We start from the raw sequence: 19,560 nt of genomic DNA on the forward strand, positions 1-19,560 counted from the left end.
CTTTCTTATGCCACTATACAAATTTAGATAGACTACCTCCTGAGCTGTGGTAACTACCAGAAAAGAAATAACTCTGTAAATATTATTGCAACTCATTGACCATAAACAAAATAGTCTAATAATAGACTATTGAAAAAAATTACAGATGCTAGACCATAAATTGTATTATTAAATTACCTTTCTTCAATAATAAAATGTTTAAATTTTTATTATTAAGTGTTTAAAGGGAACAAAAATTTAGTAAAGGGATCTAAAAACTTTCTTTTTACAGAAATTAATCTACAATTCCATAATTAACAAAGCACACTGGGAAGAAATCACATATGAGCTTCTTTCTAAAGTAAGAGGTTTAGGTATCCACTTGTTCAAAATAGTTCTTAGCTAAAGAAAACACTTGAAGAATCTTTTTCAAATGGCTTATGGCTACAATTTTCTGTTCTGCTCTGAGAACTCAGAGATGGAAAACTTCCTGTTCTTTTCTTCTTTTTTTAAATTAGCAACGAATCGTTTATTAAAGGCCTTACAACTCAGCAATCTCTATTACAGGCTTTCCTTGTTCACATTCACACACTCTTTTGAATACAAAGAGCTGTGAGCCTGGTGCGGTGGCTCATGTCTGTAATCCTAGCACTCTGGGAGGCGGAAGCAGGAAGACTGCTTGATCTCAGACCAGCCTGAGCAAGAGTGAGACTCTGTCTCTCCTAAAAATAGAAAAATTAGCCAGGTGTGTGCCCAAAGTCCCAGCTCCTTTGGAGGCTGAGGCAAGAGGATTGTTTGTGCCCAAGAGTTTGAGATTGCTGTGAGCTATGACGACACACCAAATGTACTCTAGTTGGGAGTAACAGGGCAAGACTGTCTTCAAAAAAAAAAAAAAGGAGCAGGACAGGTAGCCAAGTGAAGCTAGAGAATGTATAGCCAAAAACAGTCAAAGTCAAGTAGGCTATGGAATGAACAAAAGCAACTAAGCTGTACACAGAAACAGGAACACATACAAAATTCTTCTCAAAGAGTGGCTGATCCATCTTTTATTCCGGGTTGATCAATGAAAAATAACCATAATCCTAACAAAGAACCCTTAAGTAGCTTCTAAAATTTTAAATTGTCTCAGATGTGAAGATATTTTAGTTTTAACTTAAAGTATCTGAAATTCATTTTTCTAATGTATAATAAAAATCTCCTTGGGAGTAAAAACTATCTCCATCAGCTTTTCATTTACTACCAGTAGTATCCAGTACACATCAGATGCTCAAAGAATGATGGTTTAAAGTATTTAACTACAGGTTGGGTGCAGTGGCTCATGCCCTGTAATCCTAGCACTCTGGGAGGCCGAGGCAGGTGGAATGTTTGAGCTCACAGGTTTGAGAGCAACCTGAGCCAGAGTGAGACCTTGTCTCTTCAAAAAACAAACAAACAAACAAACAGCTGTGCACTGTGGCAGATGCCTGCAGTTCTAGCTACATGGGAGGCTGAGACAAGAGCCAGTCCCACCTGCCAGAGGTGGCGGGTTCAAACCCAGCCCTAGCCAAAAAAAAATTAAGTTTCTAGACTAGTCAAAAAAAAAAAAAAAAAAAGAGGAAATAAATCAGAAACAAAAAAGGAAACATTACAACTGATGTCACAAGAAGATCATAGGTGACAACTATGAACAAACTATATGCCAACAACATGGAAATCCATGACAACACATAAATTCCTAGACAAATAAAACCTACAAAGATTGAATAGAAAAGAAACAGAAAACCTGAACAGACCAATAATGAATAACAGATTAATTTAATCTGATATTAATCAGAATAATTAATCACTGATTATTAATCAGTAATAAAAAGTATCCCAACAAAGAAAAGCCCACAACATGATGGCTGCACTGCCAAATTCTACCAAACTTACAAAGAACTAATACCAATTCTTTTCAAACCACTTCCAAAAATAGAAGAGGAGAGAATTCTTTCTAACTCATTCTACGAAGCCAGTATTACCCCGATACCAAAACTAATCAAGGACATAACTTAAAAAACAAATACTACTGGGCTCAGCACTCATAGTTCAGCAGTTAGGGCACCAGCCACATGCACCAGGGCTGGTGGGTCCAAAACCTGGCCTGAGCCTGATAAACAAACAAAAAATAGCCGGCGTTGGGAGGCTGAGGCAAGAGAACGGCTTGAGCCCAAAAGTTTGAGGTTGCTGTGAGCTATGATGCTACAGCACTCTACGGAGGGTGACACAGTGAGACTGTCTCAAAAAAAAAACCAAACAAAACAAAAAACAAAAAACATGAATACTACTGGCCAATATCACTGATGAACACAGATGCAAAAACCCTCAACAAAATACTAGCAAACCAAATCCAATAGTATATCAGAAAGATAATATATCATGATCCACTGGGGTTTATCCCAGGGATACAAGGATGGCTCAACATATGCAAATCAATGAACATGATACATGTATCACATCAATAGAACAAAGGGCAAAAATCGTATGACCATTTTCACAGATAGAGAAAAAGTATTTAATAAAATTCAATACCCCTTCCTGAAGAAAACATGGAACAGACTAGGCACAGAAAGAAGATACTCCAGCAATGCCACAACTATGACAAACTATCTATAACAAATTCACAACTAGCATCATGCCAAATGGGGAAAAGCTAAAAGCCTTTCTTCCATAAATTGACCAAAGGATTGAGGGGGGAGCATTTCCTCCAAAAACTAGGGCTAAACAGGATAGTCACTTTCACCACTCCTATTCAACGCAGTACTATAAGTCCTAGCCCACACAATTAGGTAAGAGAAAGAAATAGAAGGCATTCCAATTGGAAAAGAGGAAGTTAAATAATCCCTCTACAAAAATCATGTATCTTGTATTTGGAAAACCTAAAGACTCCACCAAAAAACTCTTAGATTTGATAAACAAGTTCAGTAAAATTATAGAATACAAAAATCGTAGGATTTCTATATACCAATAACAAACTAAAAAGTATGTCAAGAAAGCAACCTCATTTACAATAACTATAACTAAAAATCTCTACAAGAAAAACTACAAAATACCAAGGAAAAAACACTGAAGAGGACATAAACAAATGGAAAAAATCTCATGCTCATAAATTAGAAGAATTAAGTTAATTAAAATGATCTTACTATTCAAAGCAATCAATAGAGTGAATGCAATTTCAATTAAAGTAGCATTGACATTTTTCACAGAAATAGAAAAAACAATTGTAAAATTTGCCTGGAATCAAAGAAGAGCCCAAGTAATTCTGAGCAAAACTGAACATCATACTGAGTTTAAAATACAGTATACGGCTACAGTAACCAAAACAGCATAGTATTGGTAATAAGAATAGATACACAGACCAAAGGAACAGAGAACCCAGAAATAAATCCACTTATTACCAGCCAACTGATTTTAAACAAAGGCACCAAAGAAAATACATATTCTTCAATAAATGGTGCTGGGAAAACTAGATAACCACGTGCAAAAGAATAAAACTAATCCCCTGTCTCAGGACATTAAAAAAAAAAGCAAGACTAGAAACTATAAAACAACTAGAAGAAAACAGAGGAAAGATACCAGGACACTGGTCTAAGCAAAGATCTTTTAACGCTAAGACACCCCCCCCCCGCCCAAAAGCACTGACAACAAAAACAAAAATAGGTAAATGGAACAATATTAAACTAAAAATCTTCTGTACAACAAAAGAAACAATCAGCACAGTAAAGACACAAGCTGTTGAATGACAGAAAATATTTATAAAATATTCATCTGACAAGGTAGTAGAATATAGAATATAAATAGGATAGAATATAGAAGGAACTCGAGAGAAAAAGAAAAAAGAATCCAAACAAGTGTGCAAAGGATTTAAATTGAGAATTCTCAAAAGAAGACTTACAAACCACCAACAGTTACAGGAAAAATACTCAACATCATTAAGTATCAGGGAAATGCAAATCAAAGTCACAATGAGATATCATCTTGCCCCAGTTAGAATGGCTACTATCAAAAAGACAAAAAATAAAAGAACTTGCAAGAATGCAAAAAAGAAATTCTCATACAGTGTTGGTGGGAATGTAAATTAGTATAGCTTTTATGAAAAATAATGTAGTAATTTCTTAAAAAACTAAAAACAGAACCTCAATATGATACAGCAATTCTATCACTGGGTATTTACTCAAAGGAAAGGAAATCAGTATATCACCCCCATGTTTACTGCAGCACTATTCACAACAACAAAGATATGGAATCAACCTAAGGTAAGGTGACCAGATTTTAACATTGGTAAAGTGGGACACCAATGGTGGGGGTGGGGGTATTCTTAATTAAAAATTTGGTTTATATGGAGCAACAAAAATTTTCATAGAACGCAAAAATAGTATTGTTTTTATATATTTTTAATTTCAACATAAGTACAATTTACAAATATAATACATTTAAAAAAATTATGTATAGGGCGGTGCCTGTGGCTCAAAGGAGTAGGGCATCTGGGCGACCTTGCCCAGGAGGGGAGTAGGGAGTTTACATTAGCCTTTTCATTTCCAAATGAAATTACATTAACCTCTTCATTCCCAAATGGAGTTACATTAACCTTTTCAGCAGCCAAAAACCGTATATTCCCTTCCCGTTGTCCTGCTGTTCCCTAGCTTGTCATGCATTCTTTCCAAAAATCAGGACTTTTTAAAAACGCCACAGGACGCAGGACAAATTGTTAAAAATCAGGACTGTCCCGCCAAAAGTGGGACATCTGGTCACCTTAACCTCAGGGTCCATTGACAGATGAATGGATAAAATATATTTACACAATGGAATGAATACTCCTCAGCCATATGAAATAAAATCATGTCATTTTCAGCAACACAGATGTACTGGAGGTCACTGTGTTAAGAGAAATAAACCAGACACAGAAAGACAAACATCACATATACTCACTCTCATATGTGAAAAGCCAAAAAAAAAAAAAAGTCAATCTCATGGAGGTAGAGAATAAAAAGATAGTTACAAAAGGCTGAGGATAGGGCCAGCCAGAGAAGAAAGGTTGGTTAATGGGTACAAATATACAATTACATAGAAGGAATAAGTTCTAATGTTTGACAGAAGAATAGAGTGACCATAGTTAGTAACAATGCATTGTACATTTCAAAATAACTAGAAGTGAGGGCTTGAAATGTTCCCAACACATAGAAATGAAAACTGCCTATAGTGATGGATATCCTGAATGGACCCTGACCTGATCACTGCACATTCTAAACACGTAACAAAATATCACATGTACCCCATAAATATGTACAAATATTTACCAATAAAACATTTTTTTTTTTTTTGTTTTTTTGTTTTTTTGAGACAGAGCCTCAAGCTGTCCCCCTGGGTAGAGTGCCGTGGCATCTCGGCTCACAGCAACCTCCAACTCCTGGGCTCAAGCGAGTCTCCTGCCTCCGCCTCCCAAGTAGCTGGGACCACAGGCGCCCGCCACGACGCCCGGCTATTTTTTTGGTTGCAGCTGTCATTGTTGTTTGGCGGGTCCGGGCTGGGGATTCGAACCCGCCACCCTAGGTGTACGTGGCTGGCGCCTTAGCCGGTTGAGCTATAGGCGCCGAGCCAAAACATTTTTTTGAGAAAGAGTCTCATTTTGACACCTTTGGTAGAGTGTTGTAGTGTCATAGCTCACAGCAACCTCAAACTGTTGAGCTAAGAATGTCCTTCATCACAAAGTCTCAAAACTGCTGATGCTGGCGTGGATGTGGAGAGAAGGGAATACTTTTACACTGCTGGTGGGACTGCAAACTAATACAACCTTTTTGGAAGGCAGTATGGAGAACCCTCAAACTCAAGCTATACCTCCCAGTTTATCCTGCAATCCCATTACTGGGCATCTACCCAGAAGAAAAAAAAAATTCTTTTACCACAGGGACACTTGCATGACTAGACTGTTTATTGCAGCTCAATTTACAATCGCCAAAATGTGGAAACAGCCTAAATGCCCACCAACCCAGGAATGGGTTAATATGCTGTAGTATATACTTTTACATCCTTTGTATTAACCTGGATGGACGTGGAACACATTATTCTTAGTAAAGCATCACAAGAATGGAGAAACGAATCCTATGTACTCAATTCTGATATGAGGACAATTAAGATCCTAGCACACAGTGGGGTATGGGGAGAGGTGAGAAAGGGAAAGAGAGGAGGTGGGGGACAAGGGGTGTGGTATACCTTTTGGGGGCAGGGAACAATTATAAGAGGGTCCTTATTTAACAAAGGCAATCAGTGTAACCTGGGGATTCATTGTGTACCCTCAATGAATCCCCAACAATAAAAAACAAAAAACAAAAAACAAAACTGTTGGGTTCAAGAGATCTTCTGGCCTCAGCCTCCCCAGTAGCTGGGATTATAGGCGCCTGCTACAACGCCCGGCTATTTTTAGAGATGGGATCTCACTCTTGCTCAGGCAGGTCTCCAACTCCTGAGCTCAAACAATGTACCCACAGAGTGCTGGGAGTACAGGTGTGAGCCACTGTGCCCAGTCTTAATTAGTGATCCCCCCAATTCTCCTCCTTCTGAATTATCACAATAATATTTCTAGACCAGTTAATTTCCACATGCATACACAGTACCTAGACACATTATAATGAAATTTAAGAAAATTAAAGACAAAAAGAAAGTTCTAAAAAATTCCAACAAGGAAGAGTATATCACTTACAAATAAGTAAATCACAATGATATCACATACCTCATCAGCAACTCTGGATTTAAGAATAATTCTTGAAATTACACAGAGTTAAGTTGATGGAAAGAACTTTGAACGAAAGGTGTATATCCAGATAAACTATCATCAAAAGTAAAGATGTCTTAAGCATATAAAATCTCAGATTTGCTACATCAAGTCCCTCTCTGAAAATAAAGGCAGTAAAGTTTGAGTATCACTATTCCCAAAATCCAAAAAACACTTCCAGTCTCAAACATTTCAGATAAGAGATATTCAACCTGTATTCCCAGTAAGAATGATATAAGATAAGGCAAAGGTAAATATATAATTTAGTAAAACTTAGTGTCTTTAAAAAGGAACAAAAATAGAACCATAAACCAGAACTGAAAATCTAGAGCAGGGCTACACAACAGAACTTTCTGAAATGACTAAAATGTTCTATACTTGTGTTGTCCAATGTTAGCCACCAGACCGGCCCTGAGCATGTGAACTGTGCCTATCATGACTTTTACATTTTACTTAAGTTCAAACTTAAATAGTCTCTATGACTATTGGCCACCATATTAGCACAGATCTACAGCAGGAGTCAGCAATCTTCTAAGTGTCAGATGGTGACTTTTAGGCATGTAGGCTATGCAGCCTCTGTTATAACTACTCAGCCATACCACTGTATCACAAAAGCAGCCACAGACAATAACTGAATGGCAAGGCTGTGTTCCAATAAAACTTTGTTTAAAAACAGACTGCCAACACACAGGCAATAATTTGCCAACACCTAAATGACATCCATAAATATTAGGCAATCTGAGGGGTAGAGGAACAGAGAAGAAAATTGGAAGGTAGCCAAAGTATGCCACGGTACTTATTTTGAAAAGAGGAAGTGATACAGAAAAAACTGAACAAGTCTAGACATATTTGGGGTAATGACCAAAATTTTAACTAACGTACAATGAAATGTGTAAATTCCAAAGTATGAAAAAAGTTCAATATATTAAATGGAAGAAAAAAAATCAAGATAGATTCTGAATCGGATTTTTAAAAGATCCAGAAATTGAAGGTCTATATAAGATGGCCTAAATATAAAAGAATACAGATATGCTAAAAATAAATGGATGGGAAACAATATGAAGGGCAAATGTAAGTCTAAAGTTTGATAGTAATTATAAAATCAGAAAAATTAAACACAAAAACGAATATAAAAGACAATATAGGCAGCTTGGCACCTATAATACAGTGGTTACAGAGCCAGCCACATACACCAAGGCTGGCAGATTTGAACCCAGCCCAGGCCTGCTAAACAATGACAACTACAACAAAAATAGCCAGGTGTTGTGGTGGGTGCCTGTAGTCCCAGCTACTTAGGAGGCTGAGGCAAGAGAATCACTTAAGCCCAGGAATTTGAGGTTGCTGTGAGCAGTGATGCCACCACACTCTACTGAGGGTGACAGAGTGAGACGGTGTCTAAAAAAAGACAACACAGGGTGCTATAAATCAAAGGGAAATAGATCAAGAAAAAATAGCAAAAAAGGGCCAGGCAGGGTGGCTAACGCCTGTAATCCTACCATTCTGGAAGGTCCAGGCAGGTGGACTGCTTGAGCTTAGGAGGTTGAGAAAAGGCTGGGCAGGAGTGAGACCCTACCTATCTCTACTGAAAAATTAGAAAAAACTAGCCAGGTGTTGGGGCGGCACCTGTAGTCCTAGTTGCTTGGATGACTGAGGCGAGAGGATCACCTGAGCCCACAAGTTTGAAGTTGTTGTGAGCTATGAAGCCATAGCACTCTACCCAGGGCATGGAGTGAGACATCTCAAAAAAAAAGAAAGAAAGAAAATAGAAAAAATAGCCATCATAAACACTTATGCTTCAAGCAATATACATTTCAGATCCATCCTCTTAAGCACTCAGCCATGACTATGATCTTTTACAATATAGTTTTCAAAAAAATAAAGTAACACAAAGACAATTCAATGGGGAAAGAACAAACAAATGGTGCTGGTACAACTATATATGCATACGCAAAGGAATGAAGGAAGGCTCTTATCTCAGAACATGTACAACATAACTCAAAATATCTATCTTAACCTAAATGTTAAGTGCTAAAACTATAAAAATTATAGATGAAACATACAAGTAAACTTTTGTGACTCTGAATTAGTCACTATATGAGAAAATTATAACTACTCAGCCGTGCCACTGTATCACAAAAGCCCAAAAGCTTTTGTAGCTAAAACCAAAAGCCCAAATGATAACAGAAAAAGATAAAGTTCATCAAAATTAAAAATTGTTATTTTAAAGGACATCATCAAGAAAGTAAAACACAGGCTGGGTGTGGTGGCTTACACCTGTAATCCTAGCACTCTGGGGGGCCAAGGCAGGTGGATTGCTTGAGCTCAGGAGTTTGAGACCAGCCTAAGCAAGACCGAGACTCCATCTCACTAAAAATAAAAAAAACTGGCCGGGTATAGGAGGCTGAGGCAAGAGGATCTCTTGAGCCCAAGAGATTGAGGTTGCCCTGAGCTATGATGATGCCACAGCAATCTACCCAGAGTGAAACTATGTCTCAAAAAAAAAAAAAAAAAAGAAAAAAAGTAAAAAATAATCCACAAAGTAGGAGAAAATACTATTGACCCTTGAACAACATGGGTTTGAACTGTGAGGTTCCATTTACAGGCAGACTTTTTCCAATAAAAGTTACACTGAATGTGCCTGCCTCTCATGCTTCTTTCATTTACCTCCTCCTCTTCTACCTCTGTCACTCCTGAGACAGCAAGATCAACAATTCCTCTTCCACCTGTTCAATATGAAGATGATAAAGATCATTATGATGACCCTCCTCTTAATGAAAAGGAAATAAATTTTCTCTTCCTTATGTTTTTCTTCTTCTTCTTCTTTTTTACTGTAGAACCATCTTTTTATTTGGGGTGAAAACTCATAGTAATTTTGGGGGTTGTAATTAAGATTTAACAGCACTATAATTCTAATGAATAATTTAAATATCCTCTTGAGATAAATATAATAATATTTTATGGATATTTTGGAACCCCAATATTAAGACTACAAATAAATACTAGCCTATATCTATTGCCAATGACTCACACTGTTTCTTTCTAATGAATTGACCATTACATTTCCAAAGTTCTGAAATGGCCAACAGACCATAGAAAGGTAATTCTTTAGGCTCCTGCTTGAAACCAACAGCTTTAGCAAACTGCTGGCCTTGATTCAGGGCCAACCTTCTGCTTTTCTTACTGACATTTTTTCTCTAGCTTACTTTATTGTCAGAATATAGCATATGATATACATATACAAACATTAAAGTGTTAATCAACTGTTTATGTTATTGGTAAAGCTTCTAGTCAACAGTAGGCTATTTATTATTAGTTACGTTTGGGGGGGGGGACTCAAAAGTTTTCAACTGTGCAAGGGGGTCGGTGTCCCTAACTCCTGTGTTGCTCAAGGGTCGACTGTATTTGCAATCGTATATTTGTTATAGGAAATGGAGCCAGAATAAATCTTAAAATTTAGAAGAAAAAAGCAAATTAATTAAAAAATGGACAAAGGATTTAGAGTCCTTTCTTCAAAGAATATATACAAATGACCAAACAGCACGTGAAAAGATGCTCTCCACCTTTAGTTGTCAGGGAAATACAAATGAAAACCATAATGAAATACCACTTCATAGCTCAGCAGGATGGATAAAATAGAGGCCAATAATGATGAGGATGGGGAAAAACTAGAGCCCTCACACGCTGGTGGTGTATTTGTAAAATGGTACAGCCACTGTGGAAAACAGTCTGGTAGTTCCTTAAAAGATCGGAGTTACCATAAGACCCAGCAATTCTTCTCAGAATGTCATAAAGAGAAGTGAAACATAAATCCACACAAAAACCTGTACACCAATATTCACAGTAGCATTATTCATAATAGCCAACAAGTAGAAATAATCTAAATATCCATCAACTGACAAATGGATAAACGAAATATGTGGTATGTATATTCACACAATAGAATATTCTTTAGCCATAAAAGGAATGAAGTACTGATAAATGCCACACTATGGCTTAACTCTGAAAACAATATGCCATGTGAAAAAAGCCATGTTTTGTGACTACAAAGAGTCACATATTATTTGCTTCCATTTATTTGATAATGTCCAGAAGAGGTAAATCTGTAGAAATAAAAAGTCAATTAGGGCTTGGCGCCTGTGGCTCAAGTGGCTAAGGTGCCAGCCACATACACCTAAGGTGATGGGTCTGAATCCAGCCCAAGCCCGCCAAACAACAATGATGGCTGCAACCAAAAAAAAAAAAAAAAAAAAAAAAAAAAGCCAGGTGTTGTGGCAGGCGCCTATGGTCCCAGCTACTTGGGAGGTAGAGGCAGGAAACTCACTTAAGTCCAGGAGTTGGAGGTTGCTGTGAGCTGTGATGTCACAGCACTCTACCCAGGGGGACAGCTTGAGGCTCTGTCTCATAAAAAAAAAAGTGACTGCTAATGAGTCAAGTTTTAGGTGTGATGAAAATAGTCTATAAAAAGATATTAATGATGACTGTATAACTCTGTGAATATAATAAAAACTACTGAGTTTTTGGCACGTGAATTTCATCTTTAATAAGATTGTTATTTTAGGCCGTGTGTGGTGGCTCATGCCTATTGTCCCAACACTGTGGGAGGCCAAGGCAGGTGGATGGTCTGAGCTCAGCCAAGTTCGAGACTAGTGGAAGACCAGCACGAGCCAGAGTGAGCCAGAGTGAGACCCCGTCTCTACAAAACAAAACAAACAAACAAAAAAGATTGTTATTTTATCTATGTACCACAACAACCAAGAGGAAGGTCAGGGAAGGAGGATCCTTTGAGTATAGGTGCTTGAGACCAGCAAGAGTGAGACCCTGTCTCTACTAAAAATAGAACAATTAAGCCAGGTACCGTGGTGGCAGGCGCCTGTGGTCCCAGGCACTTGGGAGGCTAAGGCAGGAAGATTGCTTGAGCCCAGGAGTTTGATGCTGGTATGAGACAGGCTGATACTATGAACGCTATGTTAACCAGTTTGATGAAAATACTTCAAATTGTATATAAAACCAGCACACTGTACCCCACGACTGCATTAATGTACACAGCTGATTTAATAAAAATTAAAAAAAAAAAAAGGCCTGGTGTGGGCCTTTTTTACATGCTCATGCCTGTAATCCCAGCACTCTGGGAGGTAGAAGCAGGGGATGGGGGGGCGGGGACTGCTTGAGCTCAGGAGTTTGAGACCAGCCTGAGCCAGACCCTGCCTCTAAAAATAGCCTGGCATTGTGGTGGGTACTTGTAGTCCCAGCTACCTGACAGGCTGGGGCAAGAGTTTTGCTTGAGCCCAAGAGTTTGAAGTTGCTGTGAGCTGTGACACCATGGCACTCTACCAAGGGCGACAAAATGAGACTCTGTCTTGAAAAAACAAACAAAACAAACTATCATGAACAATTCTGTTCATCAATCTGCAAACCTGAGCAAAACAGATGCATATTCTTAAAACTGATTAAAGAACTTGAATAGACTAATAACCACAGAGACATTCTCTCCCTCAAGAGCCCTAGGTCCTGACAGTATTACAAGCCAAATTAAATTCTGTTAATTTTCAAATAGTCTCTATTTTCTACAAATCATTATTGATAAAAAACAAGGGAGGAAAACACCTAGCTATTTCACGAGGCTAAGATTTTTAATTTTAAACCAGATCAGAGTAAGAACAGGTAACCACTCTGTGCTTTCTCAGATTCTTTGTCTATCTGGCATCATTCATCATAAGGGCAATTACATCGACTATATTTTCTGTATACTTGATGCTCTGGCATTTGTGGCTTTGCTGACTAGGGAGAGACATCCCCTATCCCCAGGGGCAGCCGATACTTAGAGCAAGTATTAACCAATCCAGAGCCCAGGTTTTTTTTTTTTTTTTACTAGGGTCTCCCTCTATTACCAACACTCAACTTGGGCTCAGGTGATCCTCTTGCCTCAGCTTCCCAAGTAGCTTCCTGGTCTCAAGTGACCCTCCTACCTTAGTTAGGACTACAGGTGTGCTCCACAAGACCTGACTTATTTCTCTATTATTTTGTAAAGATGGGATATTCGCTATGTGGTTTAGTCTGGTCTTGAATAATTAGACTCAAGAGATTGTCCCACCTTGGCCTTCCAAAATGCTTAGATTACAGACATGAGCCACTGAGCCGGCCCAAAGCCTAAACTCTGAATGACCTCCTCTATTTATCTGGCATTTATATTCCAGGAAACAATATTCCTCTACCTTAACTGCCCAGGGACAGGTACTGATCAACTCCTACAGCTAGAACCCACAATATGATTCAAACTAGCCAATCCTGAACTGTTTCCCCTGTCCTGTATTGCCTTTCCTATGGAAAACATAATAAAGTCTCTGGACCATGCTTTCTTTGGCCTCCTGCCTCCAGACCAAAACTGGTGCTTCGCCATGTGGCTCTGCATGGAGAAGTGTGCCATCTCCTTTCTATAAATGTAATAATAATCTTCTGTTAAGGGCACTGAAGGCACCAGATCATCAGTTACCTCGATAAATTAAAATCCCACAGGCACATTTCGAGACAAGTAAAGCCCATGTCATTTGTGAACATAGATGTTTGAAAATCCAAAATAAAGTATTAGTAAATTGTGCTCACTATCATATTAAAAATAATATAACATGCTCAAAAAGGATTTTTTTTTTTTTTTTTTTGAGACAGAGCCTCAAGCTCTCCCCCTGGGTAGCGTGCCGTGGCATTACAGCTCACAGCAACCTCAACTCCTGGGCTCAAGCGAGTCTCCTGCCTCCGCCTCCCAAGTAGCTGGGACCACAGGCGCCCGCCACAACGCCCGGCTATTTTTTGGTTGCAGCCGTCATTGTTGTTTGGCGGGTCCGGGCTGGGGATTCGAACCCGCCACCTTAGGTGTACGTGGCTGGCGCCTTAGCCGGTTGAGCTATGGGCGCCGAGCCCTCAAAAAGGATTTAAACCAGAAATTCAAGAATAGTGTGACATTTGAAAACTTATCAGGGTAATAAATCACACTAAGAACCACAGGAGAAAAATGACTTTGCTATCTCAATAAATGCAATAAAAGCACATGATAACTACGTATAATTTATAAGGAACTGTCAACCAGGCGCGGTCGCTCATGCCTGTAACCCTGCACTTTCAGAGGCCAAAGCGGGAAGATGGCTTGAGGTTAAGAGTTCAATACCATCCTAACAAGCACCTCATCTCTACTAAAAGTAGAAAAAATTAGCAGATCTCTTAAGCCCAGGAGTTTGAGGTTGCACTGAACTATAAGCACGCCACTCTACCCATGCATGACAGAGCAAGATTCTGTCTCAAATTTTAAAAATTTTAAAAAGGGACTTGGTGCTTGTAGCTCAGTGAATAGGGTACACACAGAGGCTGTTGGGTTCGAGCCAAGCCCAGGCCTGGTAAACAACTGCAGCCAAAAAATAGCCAGGCATTATGGCTGGCAGGTGCCTATAGTCCTAGCTACTTGAGAGGCTAAGGCAAGAGAATTGCTTAAGCCCAAGAGTTTGAGGTTGCTGTGAGCTGTGACGCCATAGCACTCTACCGAGGGTGACATAGTAAGTCTCAAAAAAAAATTTTTTTTTATAAAAGGAATCCTCAGTTAACTATGATTAGAAGAAAGTTTCCATAACCTGATGAAGACTATACACCAATACCAGAAAGCAAATTTAATGGAAAAACTTCAGGAACATTCCATTAAAAATAGAAGATGCCCACTGAAGCTTTATTCAACATGCTCCTGGAGGACTTGGCTATATTAAAATGGGAAAAAGAAACAGAGGTTAAAAAACAAACTATTATAATAAATGTGATTAGAAAAGCTTTCAGAAACAGAACCAACTTAAAAAACCAATAGCACTGCTCTACATCAAAACAGTCAGCTAGAAAATATACTTGAAAATAAGGTTCCAATCATAATAACTATAAAAACTATGAGAAGTATCTCGGAATTAACCCATATACAAGGCACAGAACTGCAATGGAGTAAAAAATATCTCATAAAAAAAGTCTAAATGAATGAACTATACTACATTTATCAGCAGTTCCTTTAAGATTAATCTAATCTGTAAATCCAAGGCAGTTCCAATACAAACCTCAGGGGAGTTTACTTACTTTAAAATTTCCATGTAAGAATAAAGGACCACAACTAGTTCAATCAAGTTTGAAAAAGAAGTATATAGCAGGGGACTCAACCAACTAGATACATTAAGCTGTAACAATAAAAAACTATGTTTTGGTTTGGCACCTGTAGCTCAAGTGGCTAGGGTACCAGCCACATACATGGGAGCTGGTAGGTTCGAATCCAGCCTAGGCCTGCCAAACAATGATGACAACTACAACCAAAATAAAATAAAATAAAATAAATAGCTGGGCGTTGTGGCAGGGGCCTGTAGTCCCAGTTACTTGGGAGGCTGAGGCAAGAGAATTGCTTAAGCCCAAAAGTTGGAAGTTGCTATGAGCTGTGATGCCACAGCACTCTATCCAAGGGGACAGCTTGATACTCCATCTCAAAAAACAAACCAACCAACAAACAATGTTTTGACATAGCAGCATCTAATAATAAGAGCTTAGCAACAGATTGATAGATATATGGAAATGAGACATGATGAAGATGACCCACAAATCAGTAGGAAATGCATCCATTTTTTGTCAGTGGTACTAGGTAAATTGGTACATCCCAAGAAAGATGTTGGATCCTGGCCAGGCATGGTGGCTCATGCCTTTAATCCTAGTATTCTGGGAGGCCCAGATAGGAGGATCATTTGAGCTCAGGAATTAAGAGACAAGTCTAAGCAAGGGTAAGACCTCCATCTCTACTAAAAATAGAAAAAAAAAAAATAGCTGGGTATTGTAGCAGGCACCTGTAGGTCGAACTACTCAGGAGGCTGAGGCAGGAAGATCATTTGAACTCAGGAATCTGAGGTTGCTGTGAACTAGGGTAAGGCCATGGCACTATAGTCCAGGCAATGTAACAAGACTGTCTCAAAACAAAAAAACAAAAAAAAACAAAGCAAACAAACAAAAAAAAAAACACCTCAGAACATATGTCTCAACATTCTGTTTCAAACAAAAAATGGTGGTAGAAAAACAAATACTCAATAAGTTTTACCAAAACCATTAATTATTACATTAAGGATACCCCTTCCAATAATTGCTTAATTCACCAATAAAATATTCTATAAGTGTAATCCACTTAGAAATAAACTTATTTTCAAAAAGCACCTCATTAAGCACGTTGGTAACAACTAGCACTCTTATAATAATGAACAGTCAAAGGTCTTGTAATCCTTCCTACATGGGCCAAATTTTAATGAAATACACTTGGTAATGTATTTTTTCAAAAGACAAGCAATAGTTTGGCACCTAATATATAAATCACAATGACCAAGTCAGGTGTGCAGCATCCCCAGTACAGACTTTATTAGAGTTCAGTTATAAATACATAATCTCTTGACACTGAAGATGTAGTTCTTGCAGATAAAGCCCAAAGACAGGAAATGAATCTCCTCCCAAATGCTGCTTCTTATCTATAAAGTAACCTCAAATTATTACTAAACTAATAAAGTAATTTTGTTTCAGAAAGTGATTTGATCTATTTTATTTTCAGTTTTTGATAAATTCGATAGTGAGATCAAGGATTATTGCTTTTTGTCTGACAACACACACTGAAACACAACATGAAAATAAAAAAAAAAAAACCTTTTTCTTTTTAATGATTTTTATGGTAGAGATGAAACAGGCAATATCAAAGCCTGTCAGTAGTTAGAGGATGTATATAGTTTTGGAAAACCAGAAAGCTAGTTTTGTTATTTAACTTAGCAAATTTGAAGTAAAGCTTTTACTATCCTCTAATTAGAAATTGTCAGTTAAGCAGGATGAGCAAAAAAGGTGCAATGAGATTGTATACTAACCAAATAAAGCAATAATAATTCAAAAATGTAATTACAGATATTATAGCCTTGTTTATGAAATTTTTCTAAGATAATGGTTTACAGCTAATGGCCATAATCCAAATTAGAGACTGAGATTCTATTAAAAAGTCACAAAAAAGCCAGACTACCAAATATGACTGTCAAACACAAAGTGGGGTGGAGACAGCACAGGAAACTTTCAGAATATTAATGATTATAATTACTGCACATAGACAAGATATTATAGCAATATAGATACCACTTACTGCACTGTACTAGGTACTTTAGATATACTATTTTTAATCTTTGAAATAACCTTTAAGTAGATATTATTACAAGTTTTTTTTGGGGGGAGGACAGAGTCTCACTTTGTTGCCCTCAGAGTGCCAAGGTGTCATAGATCATAGGAACCTCAATCTTTTGGGCTTGAGCATGCCTCTTGCCTCAGCCTCCAAGTATTGAGGACTACAGGTCCCTGCCATCATGCCCAGCCAGTTTTTCTATATTTAGTAGAAACAGGGTCTCACTCTTGCTCAGGTTGGTTCCTGAGACTCAGGAACTCCTGATCTCAAGCAATCCACCTGCCTCTGCCTCCCAGAGAGCTAGGATTACCAGCACTTCTTAAATGGAAGAACTGACACTAAGAAAGATTAAACAACTTGCCCAATATAGATTATTAAGTATGAAGTGTCTGATTTCTAAGTTTGACCATTGATGTCTCTCACATTTCACTTTGACACTTGTTTTATTTTTATTGTAATGGTACATCCTCATATCTTCCAAATGCACACTTTGGCTTGTGGTAATCTTTCAAACTATTTTTTAAAGCAATTTTTGTGAAACTATGGATAAGTCAAAAATTGGTGTTATTTCTGAATGTGAGCTCTGCTGTGGAACCAAAGCAGCACAGACAGCTCATAGTATCAATGAAGTATTTGGAAAGGATATGACTAATGAATGCATAGTACTGATGGTTTGAGAAGTTCCAGTCTGGTGTTTTTAATCTTGAAAATGAGCCATGTGGGTGACCTGAAACCAAGGTGGATAATGATGAGCCAAAAGCTGTAGTGGATCTATCTCAACCTATGCATAAATTAGCAGTAACATTTGGTGTTACTTACTATTCCAACAATATCAGACCATTTAAAGTAAATCAACAAGGTAAGAAGTGAAGGCTAACTCTAAACTACTGGGCTGAGTACTGAAGACCTATCCTAACACGCACACAGAGCAGCACCACCACAAAGACTGGGAGATTTATTAATTACAGGTGTTTAAGGAAATCTTTGTCAAACAGTTAGCTGACCACTAAGCAACCCTGCAGAGATTTCGGTGGTATAAACATACAATAAAATAAATAAATAAATACAGACTTTACAGAATTAGTTCAGAAAAGTTACTTTTAAAAAAAGCAAAAACAACAAATGCTAGGGAAAGAGAAGAACCTAACTTCCAGAGCTGCTACATGTTAAATATTCAACTTTTAACAAAAAAATGAAACATACAAATAAGAACAGAATATACTCAAAGAACTAAAGGAAACTATGTCTGAGAACTAAGGTGTGAGAACAATGTCTCGCCAAATAGAAGATACCAATAAAGAGATTACATTATAAAAATAAACCAAATTCTAGAATTGAAAAATACATGGTTATGTATTACATTTCAAAGAAAAGAGCTTTGAAAAAATTTGGTCACCTGTCAACATAAGTCAATTTGGTCAAAAGTGCATAGATAGAAATAAAAATCACACAGTAACTTTACGTATTTAAGAGGACCCATGATTAATACCACCATTTCCTTCCTTGGAAGGAGTGAGAATTCCTACCTCATCCCATCTTCGTAATTTGGGTTCTCTCAGCTACTTCTGTAATGCTCTTATCCTACTGGGAGATAAAATTGTGCAAAACCACACAATTACTTTAAATCCCTCATTGTTTGTACTGCTATTAAGATATATTTAGTATCATGAATATATTAGGATTTCAGTTTAACAGTATATGGGAAAAGTTAAAAAGTCCTTATCCATTATTGAAATAACTTAAATTTTATGTTTTGTTTTCTTCTTTTTTTTTCAGACAGTCTTGCTCTGTTGTCCTGGGTAGAGTACCACAGCATCATCATAGCTCACGGCAACCTCAAACTCTTGGGCTTGAGCAATCCCTTTGCCTCAGCCTCCCAAGTAGCTGAGACTACAGGCATGTGCTGCTACATCTTGCTAATTTTTCTATTTTTAGTAGAGATGGGGTCTCAGCTGGATGCAGTAGCTCACACCCGTAACCCTAGCACTCTGGGAGGCAGGGATAAGTGGATTGCTTGAGCAAGAGTGAGACTCCCTCTCTACTAAAAATAGAAAAACCAGCTAGGTGTTGTGGCAGGCTACATGTGCATAAATAAAAAAGAATAAATGAAAATGATTAGTACTTCCAGCTACTCGGGAGGCTGAGGCAGGAGGATCTCAAGCACTCTACCCAGGGTGACTGAGATTCTGTCTCAAAAAATAAATAAAATTTAAAAATGATGATGCAGTCTCACTCTTGTTCAGTTTGCTCAGGCTGGTCTCAAACTTCTAAGCTCAAGCAATCGATGGCCACCGAGTCCAGCTCAATTTCCTGACATCTTGACTAACATGCTTTGTCATGTCTATATAAAACTGCCATTTTATTTGAACTACACTAGACTATGTCCAGAGAAATAGAAAATTATCTGATTATAACTGATGAAAAGCCACAATACTTTATTGATCCAGATGTACTAAAATGTTTGGACAGATTAAAGCTTTTCTTTTTCTTATCATAAGAGAGTCAAATAGGCTTCCAGCAAAGATAAAATTAGTTTTTCATCAGGAAAACCAACTCTATGAATACTACTTATTCAAGAAAATTTGTCAAAAGATTA

General features: G+C 37.8%; 1 protein-coding gene and 1 non-coding gene across 2 annotated transcripts in view; both read right to left on the reverse strand.

Annotated features, from left to right (window-relative positions):
* The window catches only part of NSRP1 (nuclear speckle splicing regulatory protein 1), a 49,836-nt gene that overhangs the window by 14,992 nt on the left and 15,284 nt on the right, over nucleotides 1-19,560 (reverse strand). The window lies entirely within an intron of this gene.
* LOC111727570 lies at nucleotides 9,794-9,930 on the reverse strand. The gene has a single exon (XR_002775095.1). It is a non-coding gene; the product is annotated as a small nucleolar RNA SNORA2/SNORA34 family (small nucleolar RNA).

Source organism: Otolemur garnettii, unplaced genomic scaffold (genome assembly GCF_000181295.1).
Source record: "Otolemur garnettii isolate 467f Iridium unplaced genomic scaffold, OtoGar3 scaffold00112, whole genome shotgun sequence".
Taxonomy (NCBI): Eukaryota; Metazoa; Chordata; class Mammalia; order Primates; family Galagidae; genus Otolemur; species Otolemur garnettii.